General features: G+C 37.8%; 1 pseudogene; it reads left to right on the forward strand.

Annotated features, from left to right (window-relative positions):
• Window positions 1-9,827: 9,827 nt before the first annotated feature.
• Window positions 9,828-10,307, forward strand: LOC137760653 (large ribosomal subunit protein uL14-like; annotated as a pseudogene).
• Window positions 10,308-12,510: the final 2,203 nt, after the last annotated feature.

Consider the following 12,510-nt stretch of genomic DNA (forward strand, 5'->3'; position numbering starts at 1 on the left):
AGGAAGAGTGTTAGAGAAGTAATACATGCAGGTAAATAAAAACTTTTACTTTTCTTATTCTTAACTGATTTCACAGATAATAGTTTGTTACAAATAACAATAGCAACAATGTACTTGATTATGTATGTTTATTATGCATACAATATAAGCATATGCAATTGTATATATAAGCATATACACTTCCATATGCTTCTGTATGAGTGAGATAAATGACAGCAGTAATATAAGATACAAGCAAGGGACAGGAGGAAGGAATTAGGAATATTTTGTTTTTATAAGGTACTTGCACTACCTGCGAAGCAGTATAGTGTTATTTGAAAGTAGACTTGCATTATCTATAAATGTACATTGCAAATTCTATCCAGGGCAACCATTAAAAAAAAAAAAAAATGAAGAAATATAATTGATATGCTAAGAAAGGAGAGAAAATGGAATCATATAAAATGCTCAATTAAAACCACAAATAACAGAAAAAGAGTGGAAGACAAAAATAGGAATAAAGAACAAGGGCAAGGAATGGAAGATAGAAACAAATATGGTAGATATTAATCCAACTATATCAATAATCACTTTAAATGTCAATGGTGTAAACACACCAATTAAAAGATAGACTTTGACAGAGTGGATCAAAAAACAAGGCTTAAGGGAATTCTCTGGCGGTTCAGTGGTTAAGACTCCGCGCTTCCACTGCCAGGGGCCAGGTTCCATCCCTGGTCAGGGAGCTAAGATCCCGCAAGCCACGTAGTGAGGCCAAAATAAAAAAGATTTAACTATATGTTGTCTACAAGAAACCCACTTTAAATATAAAGACATGTAAATTAAGATTAAGGGATGAGTAGACAAAGCACAGAGGATTTTTAAGGCAGTGAAACTAATCTGCATGATAGGTGTATGGTAGACGCATGTCTTTATACATTTGTCCAAACCCATAGAATATACAACACCAAGAGTAAACCTTAAGGTAAACTAGACTTTGGGTTTTAGTGACGTGTCAGTGTAAATTCTTGACTGTAACAAATGTACCACTCTGGTGGGGGATGTTGATAATAGGGGAGGCTCTGCATGTTGAAGGGGCAGAGGATATATGGAAACGCTGTGAACTTTCCACCCCACTGTGGAGTGGAAATGGGAAAAACTCTTTATTGAATAATTTTAATATCTTGCTGCACTCTCCAAATTTACTGTAATGAGTGTGTGTAAACAAAGATAAAATATGTTAAAATTCTACCACCTCCCTTTTCCTAACATTTGTATGTGGAAAAATCAGTGACCCATCGGGCTTCTCCAAGTCTTGAGTTGTTTGATGAGTAACACGATCCTCTTCTTTGGCACTGATTGAACTTGTTCTGCAATAAAAACATTGAGAAAAGGGACTATGACCCTCCCAGGTTGGCATCTTCCTCTGGTCTGTGCTCCTAGGCCTCCCGCCCTGTAACCAAAAGGATAATGATAAGTGTGACTTCGGGGCACTCTTATGCATGATGAAAAGCTTATTGATTTGGAAGGTGATGTTCTCCAAGAGTTTGCCACAGAGTCAGTAACAAATCATTAATATTTCATGGCTTTTCTGTTCATGTGTGAGGACAACTCCAACTGGTCTTCCTGAGTCATCAGGGAGAGGGCAAAGGCTGCTGGGGACTGCAGCATCTCCTCGGAAACTGCTGAGCTCAAAGCGGGACCTCACTCCACATATACAGGTCATCATAGACTCTGAGACATGGGTCAGACACCAAGATGTATATTTAGCCAGGAAGCATGTTTCCATGGCAATCTTAAACTCCTGTGTCTGCCTTTCTTCCTCCATCCGGTGTATTAAGTCCACATTCAGCCCCTGTGGGCTTTGCCCATCTGCTATGCAGCTGAGGCCTCAGCTGCTTTATGGGCTGCTGATAATCTTGGAAAGCTAGGGCAAAACCCAGACAATAATGTTCACAGCACTTATTTTGTGATTGCTTGACATTCTTTTAAGAGTCTGTTTTCAATTCAGAGACGTTCAGAGATTTCACAAGGCAGGTCATTGTAACATTATTTGCAACAGCAAAACACTGGAAATCATCTTAATGTCCAACAAGAGGGGACTTGCCTAGATAGCTATTTCTTCAGCTAAGTACCAGATGAGGAAGTCAACTTGCATATAAAGTCCATGCTGTATGCAAAATAAGCACTAGAATCATATGCATTTAGCTGCATTTGCTTAAGTTGAATGCATTTATAACATAATCACACTGTACTCATAAAACTAAAAAAAAGGCTATATTAAAAACTTATTATCCAAAAAAAGGTATTGAAGGAAACAGAATAACTTCACTATCCAACAAAAAAAAAAAAACCTTATTACTCAGGGGGCTTATGTAATCCCTTTTTAATTCCCCTCCTCAAAATTTTCCTGCCATTTTCCAACTATGATAATAATTAAATATAAATTAAATAAATCACTATCCTGGTCTGCAGAATGTGCATAACCAGACAGAGTAAATGTTCACTGAATACTGTTTTCCAGTCAGGCTGGATTGTCAGGGACTGATGGAATTGGCCAGCCTGGCTAGAATGGGACTGGTCACATGATGAACGCAGAGTACATGGAAATATTGTCAGACCACAGAATTCTAGAGAGGGACAACACAATGCAGAGAGGACCTGATCCAAACCCCCATTTAACAGGTGCAGAAGCTGAGGGTCAGAGAAGCCACACCCTAACCCAATACACAAGCTAGCCCAGAGGGGTGAGGACAAGAATCCAGGTCTCCTAATTGTCCATTCTAAGTACATTCTGATGCTTGCTTTTTTCAGAGAGTAGGAAACTGAGAAACAGAGAAGGTGGATGATTTGAAAGTGCAGCATTGAGAAACATACACAGAGCATACAAGCAAACCTAGCGCACAGTGGAACTCAATAAAAGTTTGTCGAATGCAGTTCATGATATGTTAATGACCTATTATCTCAGATTTCAATTTTTTTAAACTTCAACTTTTTTTTTTTTTTGGCCACCCTGTGCAGCATGTGGGATGTGGGATCTTAGTTCCCCAACCAGGGATCAAACCTGCAACCCCTGCATTGGAAGCGCAGTCTTAACCACTGGACCACCAGAGAAGTCCCCAGATTTCAATTTTTTGAGCCAATATAATATGTGCTCATTGTAAAAAAAAATAAATAAATACTAAAGTATACAAAGATAAAAATTAAAACTCAATCCCCTCTATCCCACATCTAGAGGTAACCACTTAACCATTATTGACAGTTTGAAGAATATCCTTCCAGATATTTTCATATATATATAATTTTTAAACAAATGTTGATTCATAATGTTTTTTTAATATTTATTTATTTATTTTGGCTGCGCCGGATCTTAGTTGCAGCATGCGGGATCTTCGTTGCAGCATTAGTACTTTTTCTTAGTTGGAGCATGCGGACTTCTTCTTAGTTGCAGCATGCAGACTTCTTCTTAGTTGCGGCATGCATGAGGGATCTAGTTCCCTAACCAGGGATTGAACCCGGGGCCCCTGCAATGGGAGTGTGGAGTCTTACACACTGGACTACCAGGGAAGTCCCTGATTCATAATGTATTCACCTCTACATCTTTTTTTAACTTACTAATATATGAAAGACATTTTTCTGCATCTGTACACATGGATTGCTTTACTTGTTATAATGTCTGAATAATATTTGTCCATCTCTCTCACACTACTACTCTCCCTTGACCAAATTAAAAAATTTGTCTCCCTTGAGAATTTGTCTCCCTTGACCAAATTAAAAAATTTCTCTCCCTTGAGAAAATTAAAAAGAGAATTGTGGGAGTTGACATTTTATAAATGGTGCTGGGAAATTTGGACAGTCATCTGGAAAAATACAAAGTTAGATCCATTCTTCACACCTTATGCTAGAATAAATTCCAAATGGGTCAGAGGTTTAAATATAAAGTATGAAAACATGCAGAAGAAAACGTGTGTGAATGTATCTAATTTGAGACTGGGGAAATCTTCCCTAACCATGGCACAGAATCCAGAAGCAGTAAGGCAAGAATGGATCAATTTGACTACATAATTTTTTTTTTCTTAATGGTCACACAAAAGAAAAAAAAAAGGGAAAGGGAAAGGGAAACTATAGATTTAAAAAGACACTTAAGAGATAAATCAATCAATATAATATATGGATTGTTTGCATATTATTTCCAACAAACCAAGTATAAACACACACATGCACATGCACACCCATGCAGAAGCATGCAGAAGAACACATGAGCTCATGTGCATGCACACATGTTTATAAGACAATTGGGGAAATTTGGAACACTGATCAAAGATTAGAAAGTAAGTAACTTTTATGTAATTTAATGATATTGTACGTTATATTTTTTAAAGAGCACATATATCTTTTAAAGATACTCTGATAATATTTATAGATGAAACAATATGTCTGGGATTTGCTTCAAAATAATCCAAGGAGTAGGGTGGGAAGAAGTGGTCGGCAATATATATCAAATAGGAATGGCCATGGATTTAATCATTACCGAATTTGTGTAGTGAGCAAATGGTGGCTCACCAGACTATACTCTTCTTTTTTGTATTTTTTAAAATTCTTCACACTAACCATTAAAGGTTAAAATTTTTAAAGACTACTGATACAGTGATATAGTCAAGAAAACTCTCTCCTGGCTTTAGTCCTGACACTTGGCAAATACAAATTTCTTTGTATAATTAGAAATCATACATTGCCTCATTATTCTGGTAATTTATGCATATAAATTACCAGTTAGATTTCAAGTCCTTGGTATCAGGAATAGCATGTTTTGTTCATCGTTTTTCTCCAGTGCCTAGCTAGGAGTAGGACTAGATGGGGAAGTGTTTCTCAAATTTTTCCATGTGCAGAGAGCTTAATGCTCACTCAGCACAAATGTGGACCATTGGTTTTAGGTAAAGCAAATAAAATCGGTATTAACTTTTATTAAAATTAAAATATTACTAAAACTAAGAGTATTAACACTGTATCAATGACAAGAATAATTGATAGAGAATAGTATTGGTAGACAAAAATAAATGATAAAAAATTGATTAATAAATACTACAATATTATATTATAAATGATAAATTTGATATGCTAAAAACATAAAAATAAATTTTTTATTTTTATGTTTCTTTATTGAAGTATAGTTGATTTACCACGTTGTGGTAGTTTCTGCTACACAGCAAAGTGATTCAGTTATACATATATACATATTCTTTTTCATATTCTTTTCCATTATGGTTTATCACAGGATACTGAATATGGTTCCCTGAGCTATATAGTAGGACCTTATTGTCTATCCATTCTATATATAATAGTTTGCATCTGCTAACCCCAAACTCCCACTTTATTCCCCCACCATCCTCCCCCTTGGCAACCACAAGTCTATTCTCGATGTCTGTCAATCTGTTTCTGTTTCATAGGTAGGTTCATTTGTGTCATATTTTAGATTCCACATATAAGTGATATCATATGGTATTTGTCTTTCTATTTCTGACTTACTTCACTTAGTATGATAATCTCTAGCCCCATCCATGTTGCTGCAAATGGCATTATTTCATTCTTTTTTATGGCTGAGTAGTATTCCATTGTATATATGTACCATATCTTCTTTATCCATTCATCTGTCGATAGGCATTTAGCTTGTTTCCATGTCTTGGCTATTGTAAATACTGCTGCTATGAACATAGGGACGCATGTATCTTTTTTAATTATAGTTTTGTCCAGTATATACCCAGGAGTGGGATTGCTGGATCATATAGCAACTCTAAAAAATAAAATATTTTAAATTAACATGAATAGAAACGTTTCATCAGCTATAGAAATGACACCCTTTGCAATCTTTCACCAACATCCCTCCATCTGGCTCAGTGTCCTATAGTTTGGGCCACAGGTCTGATTATACATCTTGTCTTTCCTCCTCATATGGTTTACTTTCCTCTGTATTTTTACTAAACACAGAGTTATCGTGCACAGAGTTCAGGTGGTCAGGAGCGGCAGTAAATATTGGACACCTCTTTTATACAAGTTTGGAAAATCAAATAGAAAATGATGTGGTTTCCCCTTTGGGTGGTAATGGATATTTATGGCTTTAATGGAAATTATGGTTTCACAGGTGTATGCTTATCTTCAAACTCACTGATTTGTATACCTTAAATATATACAGCTTTTTATGTGTCAATCATAGCTTCATAAAGTGGTTTTAAAAAATTAAAAATTAAATTAAATTTTTATCAGAACATGAAGTGGTTTCTCACTGAATCCTACTTTCACCGCCCTGTTGAACACTATGTTGACCAGCAATCACAATCGAAAGCCAAAGGGTAAATATTTCTGCTTGGGAGATGACTTTTTCATTCCTTTATTGACCATAGCTCTAGAAAGTATTGTTTCATGGTCTGCTGCAGTGCCCAAATGTGGATATGGATATATATGTGTGTGTGTGTGTGTGTGTGTTTGTGTGTGTGTATCTCCAACATTATATTGTGTTTTTCTTCATGTGTTTCTCCAACAAGAGAAGAAAACCATTAACTATTGGTAAACAAACTCCCAGCAATCAAACTCTTCACACTACAGTTCAGCTTAAGAAATCCTGCTATCTCGTCCTGAGTGTTCATCATATAAATACTTTGCCTATAACGTGAGAGTTTAGACCCCTAGTTTACAGTATTCAAGGTACTGAGATTTATGAATTTAGGTGTAAATGGCATTATGAAAAAAAATTATTTTAATTTCATTCCCCGTTTCAAAGACAAAAATGTACCATTCCCACATTCCAGGACAGTGCCTTCACTGGAGGTGAGCAGTGTTGCCCTAACTACATGTTTCTCCTGTCAGCATGAAAAGATGTGCACACAGAGACCCCGATTTGTTCTTATGCACACTCTTCAATACTTCCTTCAATGCCAAATGAAGATTAAGGGTTAAAGTACAACTATTCTTTGTGAGAAAGCATTTTGTGGTTCGACACACAGAGCCACCTCTTTGATTCATGTGACAAAGCTCTTTCTCATTGTAAATTAGCTGGTGCTCCCTCAATATCTTTCCCAATAACCCTACTCAAGTCTACATTATACCCACAAAGTGTTATTGATTAAATTTAAAAAAATCTTTCTTCTTGCAACATGAAATTTCAGTGATAAACAAAATAAAAAGTCATCGGGCTTCCCTGGTGGCGCAGTGGTTGAGAGTCTGCCTGCTAATGCAGGGAACACGGGTTCGAGCCCTGGTCTGGGAAGATCCCACATGCCGCGGAGCAACTGGGCCCGTGAGCCACAACTACTGAGCTTGCGCGTCTGGAGCCTGTGCTCCGCAACAAGAGAGGCCATGATAGTGAAGAGGCCCGTGCACCGCGATGAAGAGTGGCCCCCGCTTGCCACAACTAGAGAAAGCCCTCGCACAGAAACGAAGACCCAACACAGCCAAAAGTAAATATAAAAATAAATAAATAAATAAATAAAAGATTACTATTAATTAAAAAGAAAACCAGACATCTCAAGTTAATGAATTTAAAAAAAAATAAAAAATAAAAAAATAATAAAAAGTCATCGTGCAGTTCTTCACACATACATCTTGGTAACTCCCGCTCTGCCCCTGGAGTGGGCTGAAGGGTGGCCCCCAAAGATATCAGGCCCTAATCCCTGCAAACTGTGAATGTTACCTGGTAAAGTTTTTGAGATGTGATTAAATTAAGGATCTTGAGAGGAGGCGATTATTCTGGGTAGTCCACTTGGGTCCTAAACTCCATCACATGTAATCTTATAAGAGGAAGGCAGACATAAAGTTGACCACACACAGAAGAAAAGGCTATGTGAGGACATATGATGAGAAAAACAACTTTTGTTTTTCTAAGTTGTTGCCTAGGCATTTTACAATATGATAACCCTGTGCACACCAAGATTATGGACATTTAGGTAAGGACTTGGGTTTAGGGTTCCCGCCACAAATTCCCATTTTACTTTTCCCACTTGGAGGTAAACACCAGAAAAGTTAGTGACCTCCACCCCAACCACCTTATAGGTAATAGGTCCTTGCTACCCTGCTCCCTAACTCCTGCTCGCTCAGGACCAGGGATGGGCTGCTCTCCCCCCGGCTCATTGCGTCCCCTTGCTTCTGAGATCTGTAATACATCTTGTGACTCTACTTTCTTGGTGTAGATGTGGATTTCACTTCCCCAAAGTGGGAGCTGGGGTGCTTGTGGGTGGTTTGTGCCTCCACATTCAGTAGGTCCTAATCCACATATTCTTAAATTGGTACACCAGCTCCATCTCAGGACAGCAGCAGAGATTGGAGTGATGCAGTTACAGGCCAAAGAAAGCATGAGTTGCTTGAAAATGATGCAAAAACATCAATGGTTTTAAGTCACAGACCAGCCACCACAAGCTGGAAGAGCCAAGAAATAGACCTCCCCTAATACCTCTGGAGGGAGTGTGACCCTGCCAAACCTTGATTTCAGCCCAGTAAAGCTGATTTTGGACTTCTGGTTTCCAGAACAGGTTGTTGTAATTTTTTGCAATGGCTCCAGGAAATTAAGACAACCCCTTAGTGGCTATATCCATATGTAAAGTCAGGTGTCTCCCACAATTCCCAGGCAGTGGCAATGGTTCTTTCACATTGTACACTGTTGATATTATTCGGCACCCAACATTGTCATAATACACTCAGCCTGTCAGCATCCCTTTCTTGGTCCTGCAGAACATCATGCTTGTCGTTAACTCTCAGGATGGTTTTCAAGCTCTTTAGCAATAGTGTACTTGTGCGTCTTTTTATTTGAAGAGTATTCCTCTGAATGGTTCCTCTGTAGTTTTGATCCCTGTGATAAAATTTATCAATTTCATAAGAAAAGCTTTTTCTTGGGGTTTTTTGCGGGGGGGGAAGAAAACTTAGTTTACAAGAGGTCTTGTGCTTTGCAAGAAAATGATATGAAAGCTTCAATAGTTTTATGTCGCTGTGGGAAAAATTCTTAACAGACCATCTAGACTAGAGGTAAATGAATCAACAGTTCATTGAAATTCAACTCTCAGATGTTCATCGTTCTACCTCCTTTTTGAAACCATCTTGTTTTACTTGTACAAAATCAATAAAATACAGATTCTATCTGTCCTAAATTACAGAGCTTCCCATCATTTTTGCCTGAAAACCTGTTCAAAAGTTTCTTTTGTAAACTCTTCATGTTTACAAACTTACTATGAATTGTAGCATTTATTGATTCATTTTTGGCCTCAAAATCCACTAAGAATGGTATAAACACTTGAAAATAACCTAGTAAATTTGAATATTTGTATCCAATCTGGCACAGCAGTTTCAAACCTAGATTTTTTAAAGAAACCTTTGTATCCACACGTGCACTGAGAGACATGCACAAGAGTGTTCAAGCAGCATGATTTGTAAAAGCAAGTCAACTGAAAGCAACAGAATGTCTACTAACAGTAGAATAGATACATGAAAAATTGTGGTATATTCATAAGTTCATTCTGCTATATGAATATGTACAGCAGAGAAAATAAATGAATCAGAGCTAAGTACATCAGCATGGGTGAATCTCAGTGCCTTGTGAATGAATCTCAAAAAGTCCAGTGAGAATAGAACCACTATTGCTAATATTTTCAAATCTAAGAACAGTATTGGTTCTTTATTTTTCTTTACCCATCGTAGGAACTGTGACTTGTCTGGAAATTTGATTATACTGTATTTTCAAAGAAAATCCATGCAAACCAACCAGGCACCAGGAGAACTCAAAAGGTAACATTATTTTGGTAAACTCAACAAATTCCGGAGGCTATTCCTTAGGCAAGTAGTTTGTATATCAAGAATCAGAAAGAGGGCGTTCAAGATGTCGAAGCGAGGACGTGGTGGGTCCTCTGGTGCGAAATTCTGGATTTCCTTGGGTCTTCCGGTTGGAGCGGTGATCAACTGTGCTGACAACAAAGGAGCCAAAAATCTGTATATCATCTCTGTGAAGGGGATCAAGGGATGACTGAATAGACTTCCTGCTGCTGGTGTGGATGACATGGTGATGGCCACAGTCAAGAAAGGCAAACCAGAGCTCAGAAAGAAGGTACATCCAGCAGTGGTAATTCGACAACGAAAGTCATACCGGAGTCATACCGAAAAGATGGTGTGTTTCTTTATTTTGAAGATAACACAGGGGTCATAGTAAACAATAAAGGCGAGATGAAAGGTTCTGCCATCACAGGACCAGTTGCAAAGGAATGTGCAGACTCGTGGCCCAGGATTGCATCCAATGCTGGCAGCATTGCATGATTCTTCGGTGCATTTGTAAAAGAAAAAAATAATGATAAAAATTATTTGCTAAAAAAAAAAAAAAAAGAATCAGAAAGAATGTCATCATTTCTCAGAAGTGATCTCACATTAACACAATTTGCAGAGACTGGTGAGTAACTCAGAATGTCAGTTTATTAATTTATAATGAGTAACATAACTACCACACTGACCAAAATATTCAAGCGTGTAGAACACATGAATCAGAACACAAGTCATCGGATGGTTTCTTGATGTGTATTCAATAAGAACAAGGATGCTTAAATGTAGATTCAGATGTTTAATGGCATCTCAATGAGAGTCCACCTTCCAAAGGAACTAGGAAAGTCAATATACTGGAGAAGGTAGATCCTCCTTGAATGCAGATTGAAGGAGTACTACAACTTACCTATGCTCTAAGCCTATGATTCTGGAGTTCAAGCACACCTGAGGACACTCCTGCAGCACAATGCCTGGCACAAAGAACACCTGCAATAAATATATGGCAAAGGGGGACTTCCCTGGCGGTCCATTGGTTAAGACTCCGTGCTTCCCCTGCAAGGGGTGAGGGTTCGATCCCTGGTCAGAGAACCAGGATTCCGCATGCCGTGTGGTGCAGCAAAAAAAAAAAAAATTTACGTCACATTATATATGACGTAAAACGTTTGCTGTTTGCTTCCTTTTCCCCCTATTCAGTCATTCAGCAAATATCTATAAAATTGTCTCCTAAACACAAGGTACTGCTGGGAGATTAGGAGTATACAGATGAGAAAGACACTACCCCTGCCATTATATAATAACCAGCAAGTGGTTTTACAAAGCACTTTCACAGTTACCTCATTTGAACCTTGAAAGATCTTGAAACATTCTTGTCATCCTTTTCTTATGAATGAGGAAATCAAGCCTCAAATTATTTAAATAACTTGCCTATGGTCATTCAACTAGTAATGGTGGAGCCTGGATTTGCACCCAAGTCTTTTGACTAATATATATACGTGCTATATATATATATAGCAAAGAAACAGGGAAGGAAATAAGATTACTCAAAGCCGGCAAACATAGTCTATCTTCCTAGAGCATCGAATAAAAGCAAGTGCAAATAATATTTAAAATATTATATAGGGGCTTCCCTGGTGGCGCAGTGGTTGAGAATCCGCCTGCTAATGCAGGGGACACGGGTTCGAGCCCTGGTCTGGGAAGATCCCACATGCCGTGGAGCAACTGGGCCCGTGAGCCACAATTGCTGAGCCTGCGCGTCTGGAGCCTGTGCTCCGCAACAAGAGAGGCCGCGATAGTGAGAGGCCCGCGCACCGCGATGAAGAGTGGCCCCCGCTTGCCACAACTAGAGAAAGCCCTCGCACAGAAACGAAGACCCAACACAGCCAAAAATAAATAAATAAATAAATAAATAATTTTTTAAAAAAAACAAAAAAACCACACCATAAAAGCACCAGACATATTTATTCTAAACTACCCACTGTTTCATAATAAAAATATATATATATATTATATATGCACACATATTATATTTGTTATATTTATATTATATTTATTACATTATTTATATTGTATTATATTATACTCAGCGCTAACTATGGAAAATGAAAAATTCTATGCATATTTCTGATAAAACACTAAGCCAAAATGAAAATGCTTGATTGGCTTCTGTGCCTCCTTTCCTTCAGCAATATGAATCACTTTATTCTGCCCTGCTCTCTAGATTTACCATTTCCCTTCTCTTTCTTAATATAGTGAACCAAGTTGACTGGATTTATGCCCTGGAAGGAGGCTGACACAGTCAGTGGCTCAGTGCACAAGTTCTAGATCTAGATCTAGACCCCCTAAGGTGGCATCCCATTTTCACCACTGTTTAGCTGTGTGACTTTGTGTTTGTGCCTTAATTTCCTAATCTATAAAATAGAGATGAGAATAGTACCTACCTCACAGTGTTGTTGAGTTAATACATACAGAACAGCATTTAGACAAGTGCTCCTATAAATGTTGACAATTCTTTTTCAAAATAGCAGTGACATCCAGTTGTCCTACCTCCTTGAAACTGTGCCCTAACAACCTTGATAATGAAGAGGGCCATGTTAATAATAACCATGTGCTCAGTGCCTGTGATGTGTGAGCACTATCCAAGAGGCTTTGGATACAATACCTCATTTAACTGTTATAATAAATTCTCTGCTATATTCATTTGCACACAAAATCTGAAAATAAGGAAACTAAGATTTAGAGAATTTAAGA

The sequence above is a fragment of the Eschrichtius robustus genome, chromosome 1, assembly GCF_028021215.1.
Source record: "Eschrichtius robustus isolate mEscRob2 chromosome 1, mEscRob2.pri, whole genome shotgun sequence".
NCBI lineage: Eukaryota > Metazoa > Chordata > Mammalia > Artiodactyla > Eschrichtiidae > Eschrichtius > Eschrichtius robustus.